This window comes from Felis catus, chromosome C2, assembly GCF_018350175.1.
Source record: "Felis catus isolate Fca126 chromosome C2, F.catus_Fca126_mat1.0, whole genome shotgun sequence".
Classification (NCBI taxonomy): domain Eukaryota; kingdom Metazoa; phylum Chordata; class Mammalia; order Carnivora; family Felidae; genus Felis; species Felis catus.
In genome coordinates, this window is record NC_058376.1 from 107,519,597 (window position 1) to 107,546,162 (window position 26,566).

Genomic DNA, 26,566 nt, shown 5'->3' on the forward strand with positions numbered 1-26,566 from the left:
CACAACTAGAACAATCCTATTATTTTTATAGAACCACAATAGACCCCCAAACAGCAAAAGCAATTTTGAAAAAAGAAAAACAAAACTGGGGCTAGTACAGTTCCAGATTTCAAGTTATACACAAAGCTGTAGTAATCAAAACAGGATGTAAGTGGCACAAAAACAGACAAAGAGATTAAAACAAGAGAACAGAAAAACCTAGAAATAAGCCCCTACTTATATGGTCAATTAATCTTTTATAAAACAGCTGAAAATATGCAATGGGAAAAAGCCTCTTCAACAAATGGAGCTGGGAAAACTGGGTGGCTACATGCAAAAAAATGAAACTGGACCACTTTCTAACACCATACACAAAAATAAACTCAAAATGGATTAAGGACCTACATGTGGCACCTGAAACCACAAAAATCCTAGAAGAGAGCACAGGTAATAATTCTTTTTGACATTGGCCATAGCAACATCTTTCTAGATATGTCTCCTGAGGCAAGGAAATCAAAAGCAAATATAAACTATTGGGACAATATCAAAATAAAAAGTTTCTGCACAGCAAAAGAAATAATCAACAAAACTAAAAGACTGCCTACTGAATGGAAGAAGATATTTGTAAATGACATCTAGTAAAGGGTTAGTATCCAAAATATATAAAGAACTTGTACAACTCAACATCCAGAAAACAATCCAATTAAAAATGGGTGGAAGACAGGGCACCTGGGTGGCTCAGTTGGTTGAGAGTCTAACTTTGGCTCAGATCATGATCTCATGGTGTGTTGGAGCCCCGTTTGAGCCTGCTTCAGATTCTGTGTGTCTCTCTCTCTACCCCTCCCCCACTTGCATGCTCTCATTCTCTTTTTCTCAAAAATAAACATGCATTATAAAATTTTTTAAATAAAAATAAATGGGCAGAAGACATGGACAGATATTTCTCCAAAGAAGAAATACCGATAGCCAAACACACGAAAAGATACTCAACATCATTCATCCATCGGGGAAATGGATCAAAACTACAATGAGATATCACTTCAAACCTGTCAGAATGTATAAAATCAAAAACAAAAGAAATAGGTAAGTGTTAGAATGCAAAGAAATAGGAACCCTTGTGCACTGTTGGTAGGAATGCAAACTGTTGCAGCCACTGTGGAAGACAGTACGGACATTCCTCAAAAAGTTAAAAATGGAACTACCATATGATCCAGTAATCCCACTACTGAGTATGTACCCCTCAAATACAAACACACTAATTCAAAGAGATACATGCACCCCTTTGTTTATTGCAGCATCATTTACAATAGCTAAATTATGGAAGCAGCCCAAGTGCCCATCGAAAGATGAATTGATAAAGAATGGAATTATTATATTATTTCAATCATAAAAAATGAAATCTTGCCATTTGTAACAACATGGATGGATCTAGAGAGTATAATGCTAAGTGAAGTAAGTCAGAGATAGACAAGTAACATATGATTTCACTCATGTATGGAATTTAAGAAATGAACAAAGAAGAAAACAGACAAACCAAGAAACAGACTCTTAACTATAGAGAACTGATGATTACCAGAGGGGAGGTGGGGGGGGGGATGGGTGAAATAAGTGAAGGGGTTTAAGAGTACAGTTATCACGATGAGCACTGAGTAATGTATAGAATTGTTGAATCACTTTATTGTACACCTGAAACTAATCTAACACTGTATGTTAACTTTACTGGAATTAAAATTTTTTAAACTTAATTTTAAAAAATCCACCAAAAGAGCTTTAGAAATCTGAATCATTTCTGATTGTATCCCAAACATCATAAAATCAGATTAGGGCACACATTTCACAGGAAAGCTAATATAAGAATGGGCTGGGAAATACAGCATATTGTGGAATTTCTAGATACTATACAACCCAACAGCTTCTGGATCAGTTGAGAAGTATGGCTTATTCAAGCAAAAGCTTAGGTTGCTTAGTAACAATCTAGGTATGAAAGTCTGGACTAAGATGATCTGGGAGGCAGCAAGATCTCTAAACCATAGATATAGAATGGTAGAAAAAACTTCTATTGAAGTAATATGGCAGACATCCACAGAAATAGGAATTAGCACTAACAACACTCCAGAATCAAAACTAATCTGATTTAAAAACAATCATTAGAGTACTGCAGAAATTATAGCACCTGCCATTAAAAAAAAAACAATCTGGTTGACCAAAGAAGAAAGAATACTACATCAAACTAAGGAAATATCATAAATCGTCTATAAAAATTTCAGGTATGAAGAACACCATGTTTTACTGTATCAACACTAGATGTTTAATACTTAGCCTAGTATGATGCAGGATGATTATGCTTGGGGCGGTATTCGCAATAATTATGGCCCAATATTGGCCATAAACTATAGATCTCCTTGAGTGGCAAGAACAACAGCTGCCAAGATTTACAAATTTATAGGACACTATCTTAATTTTGTAGGCATGAATCTGCTATGCATTATTAAACCCCTAAGTATTACTATGGGGGTCAATGCAGTATGCTACCTTACTGCTCACTATTGGATACCATACTCATTGCAGCTTTGGATACTTCCATGACCTATTCAGCAATGGTGGTTATACAAAATAGATTGCCACATTCTGCTGCAGATACAACTCCAGGGTCTGTGACATCTTTTTCTCCTCCACAGATTACTACCCCTATCACCTTATTGCAACTGAGGACTCAACAACATCACCAGCATCACCAAATCCAACCTTGCCACCCCTCCCCTTTACTATAAGATCTATCTATTCACTGTGAAACCTTCAATCAATGGAGAAACCAAATACCTAGGGAAGCTGATAAAGTGGAAACTTCAACTTCAATCTCCACGAGAATCATTATGGATCCTGAACAACACGCCCTATTAGAAACTGACTTGAAGGAGAAAGATTGGCCTGAACCACTAACTGTCTCTTGGTATTATAAGCTAGCGTATATACCAAGACAACCAGGTACTGATTTCTGTAATTTTTATCTTACAAAATTGAATGTAGCACTGGACACATGCCAGAGATTCTGAAAATAACATCAATTTAATTCCTGACTTATTTTGTGTAGTAGCACTTTATCTTACAAGAGCAACTGCTAAATATTTAGAATGGGCAATTATATTTGTAAATATAAATTAGCCAAAAAATTGAACTTTACTATACTCTCAACTTATTAGAAAATTAAGAATACATTCATGCACACTATGTCCAGACTTTATAAGAACAAAGACACCTAGTAAGGTCTACAAAGGACACATAGGAAACTTAGTACATATCATTATCCATGGTGGTATACATCTGGCTTCTGTCTCACCACAAATTTTTATTCTAAGAATATGGGAACTTATATTAAGAAAGCCTCTCATGGTCATAGTAGAAGCCACAATAGTAGCCTATACTTTGTAACTTAGTATACAGAACTTTTAACCAAAATATAGATTCCCAAATCGGGCTCAGTTTTATCTACCACTGAAATAGCCAAGTTGGTCCCCATGTGTACTTACTGTTTGCTGGGGTCCCAGGCATTTCTTATTGAAGTTCCTTAGCAAGCCACCCAATTTAGCCCTCGTAAGGTGGTCCATATTCCTCCAGCGCTGACTTCAGGGGAAGTACGCACATGTGTACAGATTAGGATTTGGAATTAGGCAGAAGCCAGTTACCTCCAATAGCCCCCTCCTGTGACCCAGCCTTGCCGGACAGTACCATTCCAGGTCCCTGGTTACCCTGAACTGTACCTCCCGAGCATGCACAGTCTGCACCTTATCAGCCAGTCTTGGGCGGCTGGGGCACTCCAGGCCTGTTGAACTCTTGCCACACCAAAACCCTGTGAATGGCCACAGGATAGAGACATCCTCCCTCCAAAAATATTTCTGAGGCAGCAGTAATCCCCCCTTTGGACTGGATGCCTGATGAAGTCCAGAACATGTTGAACAATCAAGGCTCCCAAATGTCTGTTACTGAAGGATACCCCTAGCTAGTCCTCCCAGCTCTGCCCTAGCAATATGGTCCAGATTCCTCCAATTTTACATTCAGGAGGAATATGTGCACTTATGTATGTTAAGGTTTGGAATTAGGCAGATTCCTTGTGTCCCCAGTAGCCCTCTCCCATCACCAGCTGCTCCCAACACTTGACCTGTTCCAGGTCCCTACTTAGCCTGACCCAGTCTGTCAGCCTCATGTAGGCAGGGCACTCCAGGGGTGTGGAGCTGGGGCCATCTGCAACCACTTGCATAGATGTCAGGCTTGAAGCGTCTTCAAATACAGCTAGGGAAGGTAATGGAAGTCTGAGAGATTTTCCTAGTGTGTAGTTTGAATGTCTCTCCTGAGTTTTTTGAATGGCCCAGAGAGCATCAGGCATGAAAATGACCTTTATGTTATCTATTGTGCTGATTTTCCTGAAGTTTATATCAAGTCATTCATAGTTAGTTTGCAGGGCTTCAGGGAGAGAAGTCTGTTTTAATTCTCAATGATTCTAAATCAAAAGGATGGGAGAAAATCAGAAACATTGTTTGGAGAGTTGTAGCCAGTCACAAGACATCAGAATTCAGAATCTAGTCTGGTTTACAGGTAGAACACAAAACCTCAAAGATAGTCAACAGAACTGGAATCTAATATCCACAAAAGTATTACTGAAACAATTTTTCTCTCTGAGGTCACCCTCATTTTCAAAGTTAGCCAAATTAAGACTAACTTGTCTATAAAATAAGTTTGCTTTTATTAAAATTGGCCTTCTTTACATAAGGACAGCAAGTATAGTAATTGATTGTGGTCTTTTAAATCTGCTTTGCTGTAACTTTTCATAAGGAATCTTCAGACTGAAATTTTAATAGACTCTCAAGGCTAAGAAGTCTAGCCAAACACTTATCATCAAACTTTGCCTATAATACCTATGAATTTGTGTTACTTCCTTTATTCTTGATGTCCCCAAAATGTCCTGAGGTTCTTGTACCTACAATGAAGTGATCTTCCTTACTTACCTTGTAAGGCTGCCAGTTACTCTGTAAGCAAGGTGTCAGGCTGATATTTGCAATGGGCTTTATTAGCTCCATTAAGTCAACTTCAGTTCCTTAAAGCTATTTGGTTATATCTGAGTCTATGCATGTTTCCCTCAAATATGACATCCCCGTCAAAGCCTTGATGATATAGCCCATGTTTCCAATTGTGTCCTGTTACAAGGAGAACAGATTCTTATTGAATTCATGCAAATAAATATATTGCCATGAAAATATAAAGTAACAGAGTTTCCACATTCTGGGTGGTGTAGGGGGGGGATCAGGTAAGGAGAAGATAAAGGTTTCAAATCTGTTTACAAATGTGTAATTTATTGTTGTAAACCCATTAGCTTAAGGGAAAAAAGTTTTCTTAAATCTGGAAATAAAACATTCTTAAAAATCAGCAATGTTTTGGGGCACTGGAGTGGCTCAGTCGGTTAAGCATCCAACTCTTGATTTTGGCTCAGGTCATGATCCCAGAGTCATAGGATAGACCTATCAGTTGGGCTCCACAGTGGGCATGGAGTTGCTTAAGATTCTCTCTCCCTTTCCCTCTACCTCTCCCCCGCTCGTGTACGTGCACACTCTCTCTCTCTCTCTCTCTCTCTCTCTCTCTCAAAAAAAATCAACATTTCTAACCAAAAGTCATAAAAATTATATTACTCCTCTTCATCAGTTTATTCACTCACGTGGAATTCTTGTTTTGTTTGAATCCAGTTTTTCCACTAACTCTGGATTTTTTACTTAAAGATCTTAAAGTTCTCAGAAACCTGTATCCTAGAGTGTTTTTCATGAGTTTCCTTGAAGATGAAGCATTTTTGTAGCAACACTTGTGAAAGCACTGAATAAAAGTAAAGCTGTTTATAAATGATAAAAGATTTAAAAATGACAGTGGTTAAAAATATGATTAGAATTCACGTTGCAGTTGAGATGGAAATTTGGTTACTTCTGTGACACACAATTCAAGATAATAAGTAGAATTACAAGCGATAGTCTTTTAACACATTAGAGATTTGCAAGACAAAGGCAGGTTTTTTTTAATTTCCACAAAGTACTAGGGTGTCAAGGGACTGACCTGCCTTTTAAAATGGAACTTGCTTCCTATATCAGGGAGATTTATAACTAAAATGGGAGTCAAAATACTTATGCCTTTGAAAAGTCTGTACAAAGCATTTTTTACAAAAACCTCTTTCTGAGGTATACAATTTAACCTTGGCCTCTATTAGGCCAAATGTCTCCTAGGAGACATTTTGGTCATCCATTTGTGTGAGGGGTGGGGGGTGTTGTGGATGACCACTAATCTTCCTAATTCCTCTCTAAATTTGGTAGGAACTTCTGAAAGTGGAAGTAAAAGGGCTATGCTGCTGTCCAGCAGGCATAAATTTTATCGCGTGTATGGTGAAGGTGGGAGTGTCTAGGATACATCTATAAAGGATATTGCATAGAAATGCCTGAAGCTGGCAGAGTCCAATTATGGAGCCTTGAAAAGCAGGAGCAAAGCAGGCCTTACTGTCAGTCTGTTAAGTTTAATAATAAACTGTTAAGTTTATTTCCTGGCTTTTGGCATTTACATGATTAACCTGTATATATTGAACCTAGAAATTAGGCTGGAGTGCTCTGTGTAAATCTTGTGGGGAAAAAGGAAGTTAAAACAGGCAGATGGGGCTGGATTTCAAGAAGGGGAATTTACATTGGATATGGACAATAATTTTTATCTTAAGTTTAATTACTGTTCTTTCATCTTGTCAAAGGAGCTTCAAAGGGTAGCCATCATCCTAATAAGATAATTGAAAACTCTCTGTAAATAATATTTTTCTTTCAAATATAGCCAATTGAAAGGATCCATCGTCTGGCAATGATGAGTAGGATCTTACTAATCTCAACCATGACTCAAACGATTAAGGCTTTTTATGGGAAAACCTAAAGGCAATTCTTCAGGCTTAGACCAGAACCCAAGAGGCATCCTGGGTGAGGGCATAGATGATACATCCCCCATGGTCCAAAATTTTACTCCCAAAATAGACTAAGACAGCACAGGCCTTCATTGCACAGGCAGTTAAGATGGTGTAAAGAAAATAATACCTTTGGTCTCCCACAAAAATGTGAGACATCTCTAGTCACAGACCCACTAATCTGTGACATGGGGCAGGTACTACTGTAATGAGACTTTTCTAGCACTAATGGAGGTTACGAAGACAAGGGTCCCTTATGGGCTGGGACCTCTTATAACATAGAACTCCCGATTGCTGGCAAGGCCAGACAATGAGAGTACTGCTTGTAACTGTGTGTCTCAGAACCTCATTCTACTTGACAGGCCACCACAGTACCCTCTGGTAATTCCATCTGGTGGATGGTGGAGACCGGAGAGAATATTCTCACTGGTCACAAATCTTGAAAATCTTGTGGGGAAAAGGGAAGTTAAAACAGGCAGATGGGGCTGGATTTCAAGAAGGGGAATTTACATTGGATATGGACAGTAATTTTTATCTTAAGTTTAATTACTTAAGCCAAGCTCTGAGGACTTAAAACAAGACAAAAGGAAAAACCTCATCCGGCTTTTACATAGACGACCCACAGCAAAGTTTGTCTAAACAGATACAGATGTGATGGTAACTGTGACCTCACCAGTCTGTGAGGCCACCTCGAACAACAGGCTGACCGGGACTATGTCTGTGTGCTCTCCTATGGTAATTCATTTTGATGACAAATGACACAAAATACAATGATAAAGAAAAGCTGTGGTCATCTCTGGGTGGAAATCGATGTGCCAAGCCAAGAGAACTCTACCAAATGCACCAGAGCCATTAGAGCCAAGGCACTAGTTCCACAAATATTTTCTCCCGCTAACCTAGATTTAGGAAGAGAAAGAAAAAGGACTCACATCACTCTCACTTGCACGAGACCTGGCAGGCAGAGATCCAGTTGGCTGATGTGGTGATGAGGGTTCTTCCCTTGTGCCAGCTTTTGTCAGATGTCCCATAATCTCTCAGCCGCAGCAGTGTCCAGCCAGCTAAAGTTTATCCTGCTGGCTATGCCAACTGTTGAGGAGGAAGAATGATTCTCTACCTTCAAGGTTCTTCTAGGTGATCTAAGAATTAAATTGACAAGAGACAGATTAACAGGAGAAAAATAGTTTAATTATATGCACAAGGAGGGCTGATATTAAATTTGAGACTCGATGAACTAACCAAAGCAGGCATTTTCATGCTTTATAATCAAAGAATCAATAAATCTGTGAGAAACTGATGAGACAAAGAAAACTTAGGTTCACAAGCTTCAGTTTTAAAGAAATTCTAACAGAATTTGAGCTAGGGTAGTAAATTAGTATAAGTAACAAGATGTTTACACAGCCTTCTTATCTCTGAATTCCTTATCTGGTGATTAAAATTTATCTTTATATCCTGGTACAGGGAGGGTACTTTTCACATGGGAGATTTATTTCCTGCTTTCTAGAGACAAAGCTGTTGGGAGTGTTATTCTTGTACTGGCTGTTTCCTAAGTGACTTTAATCCAAAATAATATGCTGAAGTGGCACATTTTGGGGGCATTCTGCCATTTGCCCCCACATGTACATTTTATAGGTTAGGGCTTGGATTAAACAGATGCATTGGACTTACAATGGCCCACACTTGTGACCTGGCCTCTCCCAACACTTGCCCATTCCAGGTCCCTGGCTACCCTGACCTGCTTGTCCCCCCCCCCATACCCAGTTCACACCTTGTTAGCTGGCCTTGGGCTGCAGGTGGCCATCCAGGCCCCTGGAGCTCTGGGTGAATCCAATCAACTGAAAAGCCTCAGGGTGGGGGGAGCCCATACTGAGAAAAATTTTCCAAGGCCACAGATTTAAACTGGCAGTAGTCAGTCCCCATTTGGACTGGCTGTCTGATGCTTTCTTGAGCTTCTCTAGCAATCAAGGCTCCTAGATATCTTTTTTCTTTTTTTTTTTTTTTTAGTTTATTTATTTTTGAGAGAGAGAGAAAAAGTGTGAGTGGGAGACGAAGCAGGGAGAGAGGGAAAGAGAATCCCAAGAAGGCTTCGACACTGTCAGTGCAGTGCCTGATGTAGGGCTGGAACCCACAAACTGTGAGGTCGTGAAGTCTCTTAGGGGAGGGTTCCTAGACCATCCTGCCTCACCTGCCCTGGCAGGCAGACCAGATCCCCCCAGCTCTGCCCCCAAGGGGAATATGTGCATTTGTGTAGATTAGTGCTTGGAATTAGGCAGATTCCTTGCACATTCAGCATGTACTCCCATGGTCCAACCTCTCCAGATACTCACCCTCTTCTAGGTTCCTGCCTACCCTGACCTGAGCAGCTTGAGAATGTGTAACACACACCCCATCAACTTGACGAGGGCAGCCATGGCCTTCCAGGCCAGCAGAACTAGGGTGGGTCCGAACCACTTGTATCGCCATCAGCGCAGAGGGTGTCCACCTCCCCAAATTCTGAGATGGTAGCTTTTAACTGGTGACAGTCCCCATTTGGACTGGCTGCTTGATGGGGTCCTGAGTTTACAAGTCTTCCAGGTGTCTCATACTGGGGAGACCCTGGCCTGTGGGCCCAGCCCCACCTTGACAAGGCCATCCACTTTCGTCCAGCTGGCCATAGGCGACAGAGCTGCAGTCCAGGTGCCTGAAGCTGTGGAAACACCACAGCTACCTGCCTGGCCTCATGGTGGAGGGAGTCCACATCAGGAAAACCTTCCTGAGGCAGATTTAAACCGGTGACAGTTGCCATGTGGACTGGCTGCCTGATGGGGTCCTGGAGCTCCCCAGCAATGAGGGCTCCCAAGTATCTCTCTTCTTGGAGTATACCCCAACCACCCTGTGTGGACTCACCCTGGTCAGGTAGTCCAGGTTCCTCCAGCCCTGCCTTCAGGGGGAATAGGCACATTTGTGAAAATCAGCACTTGGAATTATATGCAAGGAGCCTGCTCCTGGGACCCAGCCACTTCCTGCAGCTGCCCTGGTTCAGGTCCCTGGCTCCCCCAACCTGTGCCACCCATGCACGCACAGTGTACGCTCTGTCCCATGGCCTTTGCCTACCGAAGCCCTCTGAGCCTGTTGGATTCAGGCTGTCCTTCAAAACCTGCCTAGCTTCCAGGGTGGAGAGTGCCCATTCCTTATGTCTTTCTGAGGCTGCAGCTTTAATCTGGTGACAGCACCATCGGACTGAATACCTGATTGGTCCCTGGCTTCTCCAGCCCTTTAAAGTTCCCAGGTGTCTGTTATTAAAGGGTACCTTGACCGTTCTTCTCTATGCAGCCCTGGTAAGGCAGCACAGATTCTTCCAGTTCTGTCTTTGGGGGGAATATGCACCTTTGTATAGGTGAAGGCTTGGAATTAGGCAGATTCCAGGTACTGCCAATATCCCCCTCCTGCAAACCGGCCTGTTCCAGGACCTTAGCAACCCTGACCTGCTGAGGTTGTGCAGGCCCAGATCACACCCTAGAAGCATGCATTGGGCTATAAGGGGCACTCCAGGCCATGCAGCTCAGCAGGACCCCAACCCCCAGAATGAATGGCCTTTGGGTGTAGAAAGCCCACAAACCAGTATTTTTGAGGCTTCTTTTTAAACTAGGGACTGTCAATACCCACTTGGATGGCTGACTGATGGTGTCCCAGGCTTCTCCATCAATTAAGGCTCCTGGGTGTCTCTTATTGGAGGGTACCCAGACCATCCTGTGCAGGCCCACCCTGGCAAGGCAGTCCAGATTCCTCTAGCTCTGCCCTAAGGGAGAATATGCACATTTGTGTAAGCTAAACTTACAGTGAGGTAGATGCCTTGAAACCCCAACAGACCGATCCTGTGTCTCTCCAGAAACTTGCCCTGTTCCAGGTCCCTGGCTTCCCAAATCTGTGCTGCTTGCACATGTGTAGTAACACACCCTGTCAACCTGCTGAGGCCAGTCAGGGTCCTCCAGGCTGGCAGAGCTTGAGGTAGTCTCCCAAACCAGTATAGTCTTCAGAGTGGAGGGAGCCAACCTCCCAGAAATCTTTGTGCGATGGCAGCTTTAAACTGTCATAGGGCTCCAGGGTGGCTCAGTCAGTTAAGCATCCAGCTTTGGCTGAGGTCACAATCTCACGGTTCGTGGGTTTGAGCCCTGCGTCGGGCTCCGTGCTGACAGCTCTGAGCCTGGAGCCTGCTTCAGATTCTGTCTCTCCCTCTCTCTGCCCCTCCTCCGTTCACACTCTGTCTCTCTCTTTCAAAAAAAAAAAAAAAAAAAACATAAAAAAAAATTAAACTATCAACAGTCAGAACCCTTTTGGACGGGCTGCTCAATGGGGTCTTAGGTTTACCAGGAATCAAGGCTTACAGATATCTCTTACCAGAGGATACCACAGCAGCACAACAGGCCCCATCTTGGCAAGTCAGTCCAGACTCCTCCAGCTGTACCTTTGGGTGGAATATGTATGCATGTTTGAATAGGTTAGGGTTTGGAATTATTAAGCTGATCCCCGTACCCCCAACAGCTTGATCTTATGACCGAGCCTCTCCAGACACTTGTCCTATCGCTGTTCTCTGACCTGCAAAGCTTGCACATGCAGAGTAGGCACCTCATCAGCCCACCAAGGACAGCTGGTGCCCTCCAGGCCAGTGGAGTTGGTTGGTCCCAACCACCCGCATAGCCTCCTGGGCAGAGGAATCCCGCCCCTGAAATTCTGAGGTGACAGCTTTAAACTGGCTTTAAACAGTCAGTACCAGCGTCAGATGGGGCCCCTGGCTGCTCCAGCAATCAAGGCTTTCAGGTACCTCTTATTAGAGGAGATCCTGGTCAGTCATCCTGGCCCCATTCTAGCAAGGCAGCCCACTTTCCTCCCGCTCTGCCTTTAGGGGGAATATGCTCATTTCTTTAAAGTAAGACTTGGAATTAAGCAGATTCCAGGTACCCCAACTAGCCTGCTCCTGTTACCCAGCTTCTCCTTACAGTTGCCCTATTACAAGCCCCTGGCTACTTGGACCTGCACAGCCTACATATGTACAATCTGTACCTCCTCAGCTGGCCCTTGGCTGAAGGGGGCACTCCAGGCCCCTGGTGCTCCAGGAGGACCCCCAACCACCTGCATTGCCTTGGGGTGGAGGGAGCCCACACTAGAAAAATCTTTCTTTGGCAGTAGATTTAAACTGGTGACAATCGGACTCCATGTGGACTGGCTGCCTGGTGGGGTCCTGGGGTTCCCCATCAAGCAAGTCTCCCAGATATCTCTTCTCGGAGTATACCCCAACCATCTTGTGTGGACTCACCCTAGCAAAGCAGTCCAGATTCCTCCAGCTCTGCCTTCAGGGGAAATATGAACATTTGTGAAAATTAGCACTTGGAATTAGAAGCAAGTACCCCCAGTAACCTGCTCCTGGGACCCAGCCTCTCCCTACAGCTGTCATGTTTTATGTCCCTGTCTCCCCTGCCCTGTGCTACGTATAAACATGCAGTCTGTACTTTGTCAGCTGGCCTTTGGGTGCCCAGGCCCCCTAGGTCTGTTGGGCTTAGGCCTTTCTCCAAAACCTTCACAAACTCCAATGTGGAGAGTGCACACTCCTTATAACTCTTCTGAGGCTGCAGATTTAATTGGCAACAGATAGTCCGCATTTGGAATGGATTGCCCAATGTAATCCTAGGCTTCTCCAGGTGTTACCTGGATCCAGGGATCCAAGGCTCCCAGGTGTTTCTTCTTAGAGAGTATCCTAACTATCCTGGGCTGACCCACTTTGGCAGGTCTGTCCAAATTCCTCCAGCTCTGCCCTCAGGTGGAATATGAGCATTTGTGTAGGTGAATGCTTTGAATTAGGCAGATGTCAGGAACCCCCAATGCTTCTCCCTGTGAACAGGAGCTTCAGGATATTGTCCTGGCCACCCTGACCTGCACGGACGATGAATGTGCCGTCTGCACACTGTTAGCATTTGCAGGGGCACTCCAGGTCCATGGAGCTCTGGTAGGACATCAACCGCCTGAGTGGTCTCAGGGTGTAAGGAGCCCACCAGCTGAAAGTATTTCTGAGGCTCCATTTTACATTGAGGACTGTCAGTACACATTTGGGTGTACCTGACCATCTCGTGGGTCCCCACCCTGATAAGGTCATCTAGATTCCTCCAGTTCTACCCCCAGTTGAACAGGCAGATTTGTCTATGTTAGAGCCTGGAATTAGGGAGATATGTTATAGCCCCTATAGCCTGCACCTGTTATCTGGCTTCCGCATACACCTGTCCCTGGCTACCTGCATGGCCCATGCATGTGCAGTACGCACCTGTCAGCCTGCCCAGGCAGCCAGTGCCCATCAGGCCTAGGATTTCATGCCAAGTCCCCAATCACCTACATAGCATTTTGGGTGGATGTAGCTCACCACCAAAAATCTTTCTGAGGAAGCAGCTTTAAACTGGCTACAGTCAGCCCACATGGCCTGGCTGCATGATGGGGTTGGAGGCTTCTGCAGCAATCAGAAACCCTAAGTGCCTCTTATTGAAGGATATCTTCACGGATCAGAGTAGCCAGGAACAGGTCAATGTCAGGTGAGGCCCAGGCAGGGGAGGGGACTATTGGAGGTAACTGATCTGCCTAATCCCAAGCCTTCTGGTACACAAATGCACATATTCACCTGAAGGCAGAGCTGAGTGAATCTGGACTGCTTTGCAAGGTCTACATTGGTTTGGCTCACCAACGTATCCTCCAAAGAGAGACACCTGGGAGCCCAACTACAGCACAAGCCCAGGACCACATTTGGCAAGCAGTCCACAAGGAGACTGGCAGTCTCCCATTTCAGCTAACACCTTAGAGTGATTTTGGGGGGTGGAGGGTGGGCTTCCTCCACTTTTTGCAATGCAGGTGGTAAGGGATGGGCCCACGCTCCAAAGGCCTGGAGGGCCTTTCTGCCCCAGGGCAGCTGTCAGTGTGTGTGCTGTGTATGTGCCAGACTCACATGTGCCTGTGGCCAGGGTCCTGGAAAAGGGTAAGGGTTGGGAGAGGTTCTCACACAGGAGAACTGAGAACTGAGAGGAGAACCCCCACAGGTTCTTTGGGGGTAGAAAAAACTTTAGCCTAATTGCAAGGCCTACCTACCATTGTACACAATTCTCCCCCTCCAAGGCAGAGCTGGAAGTTTTTCAACTTCCTTGCCAGGAAGGAGCCAGGCAGGCAGGGCAGGGTATCCTCCATTAGGAAACACCTGGAAGCACTAGTCTCCATTGAAGCCTCGAGTAAGGAAGCAAATCCATAGAAACACTGTTATCCATTTCCAGTTGCCATCTCAGAGTGATTTTCAGGAGGTGGGCTCCCACTACGCCAGAGGCTATGCAGGTGGTTGGGGCCTGGCCAGAGTTCCACGGGCTTCAGTGCCGAGTCTGCCCAAGAGTGCAAAAAAGTGCATGCAAACAAAGTAAGCATGCACAGGTGGCATGGGTCAGGGTGGCCAAGGACCTAAACAGGGCAAGGCATCTGGAGAGGCCAGGTCACTGGAGTAGGCCCTGGGGGTTATAAAGCATCTACCTCATCCAAGCCATAATCTACACAAATGTGCCTATTCCCACTGATGGCAGAGCCTGAGTAATCTGGGTTGTCTTGCCAGGGATGGAATGTGTGGTCTCCAAGAAGAGACACCTGGAAGACTTGATTGCCGCCCGAAGCCTGGGACTCCAGCAGACAGTAGGTCCACATGGGGTCCCCAGTCACCCATTTCAGTGGTTGTCTCAGAATGGTTTTCAGGGGGAGGTCTCCCTCCATTCCTGAAGATGTGCAGTTGGTTAAGTGTAGGCCCTAGCTCCACAGGCCTAGAGGGTTCTGGCTACCCAAGGATGGATGACAGGGGACGCACTGCCCATGTGCATGTCACACAAGTCAGGGTGGCCAGGAACCTGGAACAGGGTGAGGCCAGATCACAGAAGCAGTCTTTTTCTAGTACCTGGCATCTAATTCCAAGCCTTATTTTACACAAATGTGCATATTTCTCCTGAAGGCAGAGGTGGAGGAAAGTGCACGAACCTGCCAGCAAGGAACAGCCAGAACTGTTGGGTACCGTCCAAGAATAGACACCTGGGAGCGTTGATGGCTGACTAAGACCAGGACCACATCAGGCAGTCAATCCAAATGCAGACTGTTCGTCATTGGTTTAAAGCTACTACCTCAGAAAGATTTTTGAGGAGTGGGCACTTTCCATCCTGGAGGCTATGCAGGTTTCGAAGACCAGCCTGAGCCCAATAGGCCTGGAGGATGCTAACAACCGAAGGCCAGCTGAGAGAGTGCAGTCTGCACATTTGTGGGCAGCGCGGGTTAGGGTAGCTAGGGACCAAAACAGGGCATGTCTCTGGAGAGGCCGGGTCACAGGAGCAGACTTTTGGGGGTACAAGGCATCTGCTTAATTCCAAGTGCTAACCTACAGAAATGCACATATAGACTTACCTCAGAGATATTGTGGGTTTTGTTTGCAGACCACTGTAATAAAGCAAATATTGCAACAAAGTGAGTCAAATGAATTTTTTCGTTTCTCAGTGCATGTAAGTTATGTTTACACTATAGTCCCTTAAGTGTGTAATAACATTATCTCTTAAAAAAATAATGTACATACCTTAATTAAAAAACACAGTACTTCATTGCTAGGGGCTCAATTGGTTAAGTTTCCAACTCTTGATTTCAGCTCAGGTCATGATCTCACAGTTCGTGAGTTCCAGCCCCGCGTCAGGTTCTGCACTGACAGCACCGGGCCTGCTTGGGAGTCTCTCTCTCTCTCTCTCTCTCTCTCTCTCTCTCTCTCTCTCTGCCCCTCCCCTGCTCTCTCTCTCTCTCTCTCAAAATAAATAAAATAAAAACTTAAAAAATATTTTATTGCTAAAAAATGCTTACCATCACCTGAGCTTTCAGCAATTACTAATTGCTGATCTCAGATCACCATGACAAATAAGGAAAAAGTTGGAAATACTGAATTGCCAAAACGTGACACAGAGACATGAAATAAGCAACTGTTGTTGGAAAAAATGGCACTGATAGACTTGTTCAAGGCAGGGTTGCCACAAAACTTCAATTTGTAAACAAAACAAAACAAAACAAAAAAAACAACCCAATATCTGTGAGGCACGATAAGATGAATCACACAAAACGAGCACATGCACTTTCTGAATTTGGGTAGACTTATGACTCCTTCGACCAATAGTTTACAGCAGACACAATAGTGAGGCTGAGTCATAAAAGGCAATGCAGCACTGGCCTTATGCACTAGAACACTTGAGGCTGGAGCCCTGAACTGCCACATAAAGTCTAATTACCCAGATGACACTAGCTGTAAGGAAGCCAACCCACACAAAGTAGCCAAGAGTAGTTGCTCCTAGTCTTTGAGCCAGACCAGCCCAAGGGACTCCTCAGAGAAGAATCAACCATGCTGTGCTTGGATGGAATTTCTGAGCCACAAAATCTATGAACATAATAAAATGGTTGTTTCTAAGATGCCAAATTTAGGTCAGTTTGTTATGCAGAAAAAGTAACTGCAATGGAATATGAGGGTCAAAGACATATGGGTATGAATGGACAGATTCATTACCCAAATATATTCCAATCATCTGCAGAATGGAAGTTCACAATACTTTGGAATAAAGTTTTTCCAAATAATCTAAAGAAATTTTTGTACATACATGTTGTCCCACTTGAGAGATTCAGAACATGTAAAGCCTAGTCCCTTTAGTTCATGCTTTCTGTTCAAACTACTTGTTAGTTGTGTGAGCCTCTATCTTAGTTCTAAGATAGAAGAATAAAGTCAGTAAACCTTGCTCTTTTTTTCCTAAAGTTTACATATTTATTTTGAGAAAGAGGGGGAGAGAGGGCATGTGCACATGGAGGAGGGGCAGAACAAGAGGGAGAGAGAGAGAACCCCAACCAGCTCCAGGAGGACAGCACCCACTGTGGGGCTCGATGTCACAACTGTGAGATCATGACCTGAGCCAAGATCGAGTCGGATGCTTAAATGACTGAGCCACCCAGGTGCCCCTAAACCTTGCTCTTTGAGCCCCCATTTCAAATTGTATCTCATGAATGACGTTAGTAAAAGACATCCTCAAGTTTTCCAATAAAAGAATTGATTAGCCTAACTTCTCAGGTGATTATATTAATTCATGTCTCTATTTTATAGTTCTAGCAGTAAAAATGTCAACACTATTGCTGACATTTGAAACACTAATACAGACATTATTTTTATTTGTATTTTAAAGCCACAAAACCCCAACACAAAAAGCCACGAAGCCACAAAAAAAAACCCAACAATGCTCCTGCCTTATATTTTGTCTTTAAAATAGTGTATATAGTAAGGATAATAATAAAGTCCTATAAATATATAAAAAGTTTTTTGGAATAAGCAAGTGGGTTTGTGTTTCTACCATCCTGGGATCCAGGTTTCTAATTTTATGATAAATGTAAGATATAAAAGATATAAAAATATATAAAAGATAAAAATCACTACTCTCGAAGGTAGAATTTTTTTTTGGGGGGGAAGAATAACATAAAATAACAGTGCTTCTGTGAATTGCAAACTTCAGGATACACATATAACATTACACAGACATTATGGGAATAATTTATCCTAATATAAATGTTTGGATTAAATATCACAGATCATATTTTTTCTGTTTTCATTCTTCATTGAAATCAACAATTTTTTTTAATTCTCTTTATTTTTTCACCCCAGTTTTACTGAGATATAACTGACATATAATATTATGTAAGTTTAAGGCACACAATGTGATGATTTGATAAACACATACATTATGAAACATTGACCACAACAAAGGTAGTCAACACATCCCTCCCCTCACATAATTACCACTTTGTTTTTGTTGTCATTATGTTGAGAACATTTAATATCTGCTCTGTTACTGGGAAAACTAGATAACTGCATGCAGAAAAATGAAATTGGACCCTTATCTTACACTACTCATAAAAATGAACTCAAATGGATTAAAGACTTAAACATAAGACCTGTAACCATAAAGGGAACAGCAAAAAACTCCTTGACATTGGTCTTGCAGCAATTTTCTGGATAGGACACCAAAAGCACAAGCACCAAAAGCAAAAATCAATAGGAGCACCTGGGTGGCTCAGTCCGTTAAGCGTCCGACTTTGGCTCAGGTCATGATCTCATACTTTGTGAGTTCGAGCCCCGCATCGGGCTCTGCGCTGACAGCTCGGAGCCTGGAGCCTACTTCAGATTCTGTGTCTCCCCCTGTCTCTACCCCTCCCCTGCTCACGCTCTGTGTCTGTCTCTCAATAATAAATAAACGTTAAAAAAAATTTTTTTAAAAAGCAAAAATCAATAAACGGGACCACATCAAACTAAAAAAACCACACAGCAAAAGAAACTACTAACAAAATTAAAAGGCAACCTACAGAATGGGAGAAAATATTTGCAAATTATATATCTAATAAGGGGATAATTTTCAAAATATATAAAGAATTCAACTCAATAGCATTAAACAACAAAACAAAAACCTGATTAAAAAATAGGCAGAGAAATTGAATAGTCTTCCAAAGATGACATACAAATGGGCAACTAGCATATGAAAAGGTGCTCCCATCACTAATCATCAGGGAAATACAAATCAAAACCATGAGATATCACCTCATACATGTTGGAATGGCTATTATCAAAAAGACGAGAGACAAGTGTTGGTGAAGTTGTGGAGGAAAAGGAATCCTTGTGCATTGTTGGTAGGAATGTAAATTGGTACAGCCACTATGAAAAATAGTATAGAGAAGTTCCTCAAAAAATTAAAAACAGTACTACCAAATGATCCAGCAATCCCACTTCTGAATCCAAAGGAATTAAAATCAGGATTTCATAGAGATAGCTGCAATCCCATGTTTACTGCAGTGTTACTTGCAATAGCCAAGATATGGAAACCATGTAGGCATCCATCAATGGATGTATATAACAAAAATATGGTGTATACATATAATGTAATACTATTCAGTCATGAGAAAAAAGGAAATTCTGCCATTTGAGACAACTTGGATGAACTTCGAGGGCATTATGCTAAGCAAAATAAGCCAGTGTATGATCTCACTTATATGTGGGATCTAAAAAGCCAAACTCAGAGAAACAGTAGTGGTTACCAAAGGCTGGTGGAAGGAGGCAGGGAATGGGGAGATAACTGGTCAGAGGATACAAACTTCCAATTATAAGAGGAATAAGTTCTGGGATGTAATGTACATCCTGGTGAATATGGGATAGTATTTGTCTGTTTCACTTAGGTTAATGCACTCGAGTTTCCAATTTTTTTTAAGATTACTTATTCATTTTGAGAGAGAGCTTGCAAGCAGGGGAGGGGCAGAGAGAGGGGGAAAGAATCCCAAGCAGGCTCCATGTGGAGCCTGACTCAGGGCTCGAACTCAACAATCTAAGCCAAAATCAAGAGTCAGATGTTTAACCGACTGAGCCACCCAGGTGCCTCTCCAATTATTTTTAAATTATGGAATACAGAACAGTGTATTTTCTTTCAATATAGGGAAATAACACATAAATCAAACTTCAGGACTACCCTCAAATCAATATACAAAATATGTTTCCAATCAACTTCTGCAAGTTACTGTTGACCAAGCAGAGTAAGACAAACACCAAAGAAATAAATTGCTAATAAGACAACATGCTTCACTCAGTTGGTATATTTTAGTGAATTCTATTATTCGTTCAAAGTTAGATAATATTACTAGATATGTTCACCCAGAAACTAGAAAATGGAAAAAAACAGCAGTTCTGTCTCATTGTAGGTCTGTAAGGTAGGCAAGGGACTCTGTGCTTTAGGTTCCCCACGTGTAGAAGGATAACAACATCCACCGGCAGAACTGGAAACAGGTGCCACCATACTGAGAAGCCTATAGGGTGGCCACGTAGTCCTGAAACACTGATATATTATTTCATTATTTATGAAATAGATCAACAGAACTCCTAGGATTACTTTTTCTGGGGCAGCTAAAGCTGCTAAAGCTACAGGTTTATTCTGTGAAAGACACAAATCATCTAAGGAAATGCATTACTGAAGCACTTGCAGGGATTGATTGGAAACGATGTATTTCTTTCATAGAACCTACAGTTGTGTCATTTTGAATTGAGTAGGGCACCCCTCTGTTTATATATTTTTTCTCCTGTTTCTGATTCCAAACAGTGCACCACAGCACTCCCTCCCCTCTCCTCTCTCTTTTCTTCACTGCACGCACATATGCGCACACACACACACACACACACACACTCCTACTTTCACTGTATTGCTATGAATGAAAAAAAGCTATGAGGCAGCTTTTACCAGAGGAAGTTTTATATCTATCCATATACAAACTTACCCGCACCCCCAAAAACCTCCCTTAACACAAGAAAATAAACTTTAAAAATCCTTCTACTTCCTTTCACAGGTATTTAAAATTTTTTTTTTGAAAGAGAGAGAGAGAAAGAGAGAGAGTGCAAGCAGAGGAGTGGCAGAGAGAGAGCGAGACACAGAATCCAAAGCAGGCTCTGAGCGGTCAGCACAGAGGCCAGGTGGGCTCAAACTCACTAACTGGGAGATCATGACCTGAGCCAAAGTCGGAGGGAGGGCTCAACCAACCGAGCCACCCAGGTGCCCTCACTTTTACAGGTATTTTTTAAAAAGAGGTATTCAAAGGAAAGGAAAGGCTGATTCAACTATCAAGAAAACAGAGTAAGTTAAACGGAGAAAGCAAAAGGGAGGAGAGGGCAAGAACCAGAATCATGGAAAAGGGGAAAAGACCAGTGAGGGAGGAAGCCAAGAAAAGTGGCAATAGATGCCCAGGTCCAGCAGCGGGTTCTAAAGGCAGCTTTAGCCAAACTGGGAAGAGTATTGGCATTGTGAAAGCAGTGGCCTGAATTCCATCCCTATTGAGCAAGTCACACAAATCTCTGTGTCTATTTCACTATCCCTAAAAACAAAACCTTCACCCCTTACAAGTGTAAATTCTTTTTACTTGTATTACACCCTGATTTTCATTTTGGCTTTAAACAGATTACAAAACGATTAAATACTCCTGGAAGCTCTTTAACCGTTTTTTATACCCACGCTTTCTTGATGACACTCCTGGATAATTCAAATGGAAACTAAATTTAAACTAAATTAAAATTACATTAATTTCATTAACCTAGACTAAGTACTGCTTACCCCAGCTTCCAATATACAAAGTTACGATTTTATGGATGTCACTTTCTGCCAATTTACACACCAAGAGAACACATAAAAACAACAAGCAAAAAGCCTCCAAATAAATCCAAATAACAACACATTTTGCAGCTTACTTCTAACAGAACTCTCAGCTTGGAAGGAGCTGGAACTAGGGTGAGGGCCGTTTTCTCCCTTATTAGGAAACGGGAACAGTTTAAAGACTTAATCTAAAGTCTTAGGAAATTACAAGAGGTTTCCTTTACAAAACAAGTTCAGGTTGGGGGAGGAGCAGGCAACCAGCCCATCCGGCCCGCCCCTCACTTAGCACTATATCGACTGAGAGGATTCTGCTGCTGACGTCACAAGAGACCGGCGCCGCGGGAGGACGAGAGGAGGAGACCGGCTACGTCACGGCCGCTCAGGCGCGGAAGTCGGCGCGCCGAGAAGGCCCACAAGTTAGATCCGGCAGCTGGCGGAGGGAGCCGCTCAACCTCAGGGACAAGAGAGCGTTGCGCGTGCGCGGGTTGTCCCTGGGTTTGCAGTTGTTTTGGGGAGTGTGCGGTCCTTCCCGTCCGCCCCCGCAGCCTGGCAGGCCCCGGCCTTCCTAGAAATGACGGAGTGGGCGCGCTCTTTCCTCTTGACAGTTGTGAAATAATTTCTCGCCTGGAGCCTACGTCAGCCCAGCCAGGCCTTGCATGGGTTCAGCGGCAGAGCTGGGCGCGATTGTCCCTGGGCGGACCGTGAGGCTCAGCGGGGCCTGAGAGCCTGGGGTGGTGGGTTGTTTGTCTGACGTGCTGTGGGTACTGAGCTTTCTCCGAGCTCGTAGCAAGGGGAAAAGGACTTTCCGATTGACCAGCCCACTTCAGTCACTAACCCCCACGGTAGAGCCCTTTGGGAAACCTGCCTGTCCTCCAGAATCGGGAAGGCGGGAAGGCGGGCTCTTTAGCAGTTGGCGGAGGGAGTTCTCTCCAGTCATATGTAAAAAATTGTAAATGTAATATTTAACTGTTTAATTAAATTCATTTATCCCAAAGCACGCAGAATGTTACAAGGTTCGGTATTGAGAAGCACGAACAAAGGTCAAATGATATTGTGGCCTTCAGGGTCTATAGATCCAAAACTGAGCCCAAAAGAATCTCATGACTCACCAAACCAATGCCTAAAACAGTTCATCTCCAGAACCAGCTTTTAAATTTGAAGCCGATAGTCCTGCATGAATGTATAATACATACTTGAACGAATGTATGTATAAGACTATTTCTCTTATGTTTCTATTCTGAAAAGTATACACTAGAGATTCTTAAATGTAAAGGCAAAGCATTTAGCAATCCAGACTATATGTACCGATCCGCACTTCCCACCTTAAGGAGTAAGTGGGTCGTTTTTGAGATTCCAGTGAGATGTATGCAAACACTCATAAAGCAATTATGTGTCAACTGTAAGCGCTCTCAGGATGTGGGATTTAAATACCTTTGAATTGTTTCCTGACTTGTGAATAGAAAAATCTTGTTCCGTAGTAGATTTAAGGTGTGGCAGATGAGCAACATCAGATCTGCAAGTGTGTTTGTCACTGTCAGTATGAGGAAGCATTTCTCGGAGCTAAAACTAGACTAGGTGTCCAATGGAGTTAAATGTCACAATGTACATAATTTAAATCAATCTAAATAACATTTTCTCTAAAACACATTGTGGTGGGCCTGCAGAAAGCTTGTTCTTTTAGTTACATAGTAAGGTGTCATGAACTGTTTTCACTGTAAGAACAAATGTTGCACCTGTCCTGGAAAACCAGCTTTACAATACAATCTTCTTATGCTGTCACGAAAAGAACGCTGGATTGGATATCAGAAAAACCAAAGTTCTAATCTCACTTCTGACATTTGATAGTAAAGTCTCGGTCAAGTCATTGCCTATCTCTGAACTTCCTCTTCCTCACTTTTAATGTGGTCTATGTCATTCTCCCAAATTCTCCTGTGGTATTTTGCTCTTTGTTTTACTCTGGTCAGTCTCACTACTGTGTGGTCGTAGCACCTAGGATGACATAGTTTAATGGGTAGTAACTAGAAATTTGTTGAAATAATCCTTTCCAACTCTGTAAGGTTTCAACTGGGCCATTTTTCTTCTTTGAAACAATGTACAAAAGATATTGAGAGTGTTATTTATTGCCAAAGAATCATCCCACAGGTTATTAAAAGGTGTAAAGGTATAATGGATAAATCTGGTGGATGCCACCTTAACTAAACCATCAAAATTAAGTAAAAATTGGACAATAACTGGACATCATAAGACCCTTGCTCTTAAACTTGGAGATACAACATCATCTATGGAGTGTTTGTGGGAAGATGTTCACCCTGAATCTAATCACAATCTAATCACAATCAGACAAATCCAAATTAAGGGACATGCTGTAAAACCACTAACTTGGAATCATGAAAAATATAAAAGAAAAGAGCCTAGGGAATTGTTATAGACTAAAGAGACAGGACAAATATATGTAGGGAAGTTGATGTGAAGCTCATTTATTTTTGTTATAATGTCCAAAATGGCTGAAGTGTTACTTCTTGTTCCTGCTGAGAAAATGAATTCAGTGAGTAGGGTGCTTCAGAAAAGAAGATTCTTAATATTCCTAAAAGTTTCTACAGTGAAAGTCTGCTTATACTGACTGCTTGTTAGAAAACACAAGTAAATAGAGTCTGCTACTTCATTGTTCAAAATAGAATAACAACTCTCATTTCTTCAAAGGAAAACACTTTAAAATGTCATTTTCAGGGACTTGCTAGGTCCTTTCTATGTTTAATTGCCTAGCCCCAACCAGAGGGAAAGAAAGAGAATAATAAAAATGAAACTGCTAGAAAAACCTGAGGAAGTAAATGTTCTTAATATTAGTTTCTGAGTTATAGCTCTTCATTTTCTTGAGGTAATCGCCGCTGTTAAATAAAAATTCAACAGAGTAAAAAAAATTCAACTGTGTTTTAAAGATCTAAATGGCTTTATTGAATGATGTATAAATTGGGCAGTATCCCATCTAGCAAATAGAAAGGAACTCCAAAGAGCTACAGAAAAGGAAAAGTTTTAAAGGCAGAGAAGGGATGGGATAAGGAAGTCACAAATGAAGAAAAAAAAAAAGAAAGAAAGAAAGGATTATTTCAGTCAAGGTCACCTTCCTTTGGGAGATAAAAGAGGGCCTATTAGCTAAATTACCTCACTACTGCCAACCAAGAAATTCCAGATCAATGAGTTAAGATTACATTCCTGGAGGAGACTGAAACTGCAATGAAGTTAGAGGTTAGTTTTGGTTTGGTGATGTAGGCTTAGCACTAGTGACTCCTTTTTAACATTGCTTTAGACCCTCCAGAGCTCCTCAGTAAATGAGGGCCTGTTCCTAAGCTCTTCTAGCCCCTGCCCACCCTTGCAGCCTCTTAGTCCCTAGTGTACACACACACACACACACACACACACACACACACACAATATTCTAGCACACCAAAATATTCCTTGTGTAGGTCTTTCAGTTAAGATTAAATGAATAAAAAAGAAGTTATTTGTTCATGTAACTGAAAATCTCGGGTAGAAGATAGGGGTATGGCTACATGTGAGGGCATAAAGTCTTTGGATTGAGTTTCTATCTCTGGTCTCTGCTGTTTTTCTCTGCAGGCTCCATTCTCAAACTGGTTCATTTGTCCAGTGTTAAACTGGTACTCTGTCAGTCTGGGCTTACATCTCCCTTCTCAACAGCCCCAGCAGGAACAAGCACTTCTTTCCCCTCCACTGGCCAGGGTTACAGCAAAAGTTCTTGACATAATTGACGTCGTGAACCAATCACTGGAAGGGGAGTGGGGTGAGAAATGCTGATTGATTTGTGAGCTAGGGAAGAGGTCAGCCCTACCCAAACCACCTACGCTGAGAATGGAGAAGTTGTGGGTCCCTAAGGGAAATGGAAGAAGGGAGACTAGATGCTGAGCAGGCTAAAACAACAGATGTCCACTATCTTTCTCAACACAACGAGCAATTTCACACCTCCCTGCCATGGCTCCCATTTTCCCTCTGTTTAAAATACTCTTCCAGGGTGCCTGGGTGGTTAAGCATCCAACTTTGGCTCAGGTCATGATCTTGCAGTTAGTGAGTTTGAGCCCTGCGTCAGGCTCTGTGCTGACAGCTCAGAGCCTGGAGCCTGCTTCAGATTCTGTGTCTCCCTCTCTCTCTGCCCCTCCCCTGCTTGTGCTCTGTCTCTCTCAAGAATAAACATTAAAAAAAATTAAAGAAAATAAAATACTCTTCCACACTTATCCTTCTGACGAATGCCCATGTAGCCTTTAAAATCCAGATCACATATCACCTCCTTTTTGCCACCTTCTTTGTTTGCTTGTCCATAAAATTACCCCATCCTCAGAACCGCTTCTCTACTGTGTCTGTTATCAGACCAAATTAGGATTTTTTTTCAAAACAATTGCAATTATACAAGAAATGTTATAGTATTTTAAAAAATGAAAAGAATAATATCACTCAAAGAATGGCCCATGGGCTGACACCAAACTCTGAACTGTTTATTATGAGTAATCAATGAGATAAATCTAGAAATTCAGTGTCTAGAAATTGTTATGGAAATTTGACAAAGTAACTTTACATCTATTAAATCTAATAAACTATTCAGATTTGCATTTTCAACATCTTAAAATTTCATTTCACTAGTAATTCATCATATATATGTATAGTTAACTTCTTATAAAAAGGATCACACTACACATATTGTGCCATATACATGTTCACTTTTCAATATTCACTTAATAATATATCTCAAAGATCATTTTATTAAAAAAAAAAGAATTAGCCAAAATTATCACACTTGTATATCTGTGTATCATCTACAAACTCCTTGAAGGCAGAATCTGTCTTATTTATCACCATATCCCCAATGCCTAGAATAAAGTCTAGTACTTAGTTGTCAACAAATAAGAGTTTAAAAGTGAAAAATGGATGAATGAATGAATACAAAATGTTCACACCTGGCAACCCAAAAGTCCCTGGGACCAGGATTATAGGCATTACCCTTTGGCCAACATCAGGTAAATAATTTGCATTTCCAAGGACTGGGAAATGAACTCATGTATAACCCTTTCACCTAACAAAGAGTAATCGGGGTAGGTGTTATTAGTATCGTTTTATTGGTGAGAAAACTGAACTTAAATAATTGCCTAAATAATTTAAGCAAATTAAGTAGTTTGCCAAAAGTTGCGTAACTATTAAGTGACAGAATTTTTCCCCCAGTATGTTAACTCCAGAGCCTCCGGTACTCTTAACCACTGGGTCTACTTCCTCATACTGGAAGTAATAAAAGACAAAATCATCTAATGTGCCTCAAAGCCTTGCTGCTCAGTATAGCCCTTGGACTAGCAGTTTCAGCATCACTCAGGAGTCATTTTTAGAATTGGGGATTGTAGGCTCCACC

General features: G+C 42.4%; 1 long non-coding RNA gene across 24 annotated transcripts in view; it reads right to left on the minus strand.

The window, feature by feature from the left end:
• The window catches only part of LOC102901603, a 79,594-nt gene that overhangs the window by 47,675 nt on the left and 5,353 nt on the right, over positions 1-26,566 (minus strand). For 2 of the 24 annotated variants that reach the window (XR_006585337.1, XR_006585333.1), the window contains exons 1-7: positions 21,258-22,013; positions 15,380-15,412; positions 11,321-11,387; positions 7,876-8,082; positions 4,980-5,168; positions 4,370-4,474; positions 3,507-4,266 (exon numbers count right to left, since the gene is read on the minus strand). This is a non-coding gene — a long non-coding RNA (uncharacterized LOC102901603). Of the gene's footprint in view, positions 1-3,506; positions 4,267-4,369; positions 4,475-4,979; positions 5,169-5,683; positions 5,852-7,875; positions 8,083-11,320; positions 11,388-12,236; positions 12,271-15,379; positions 15,413-21,257; positions 22,024-26,566 lie in introns of those variants that run through there. The other 22 variants (XR_006585349.1, XR_006585351.1, XR_006585352.1 and 19 more) reach the window with 22 other exon arrangements.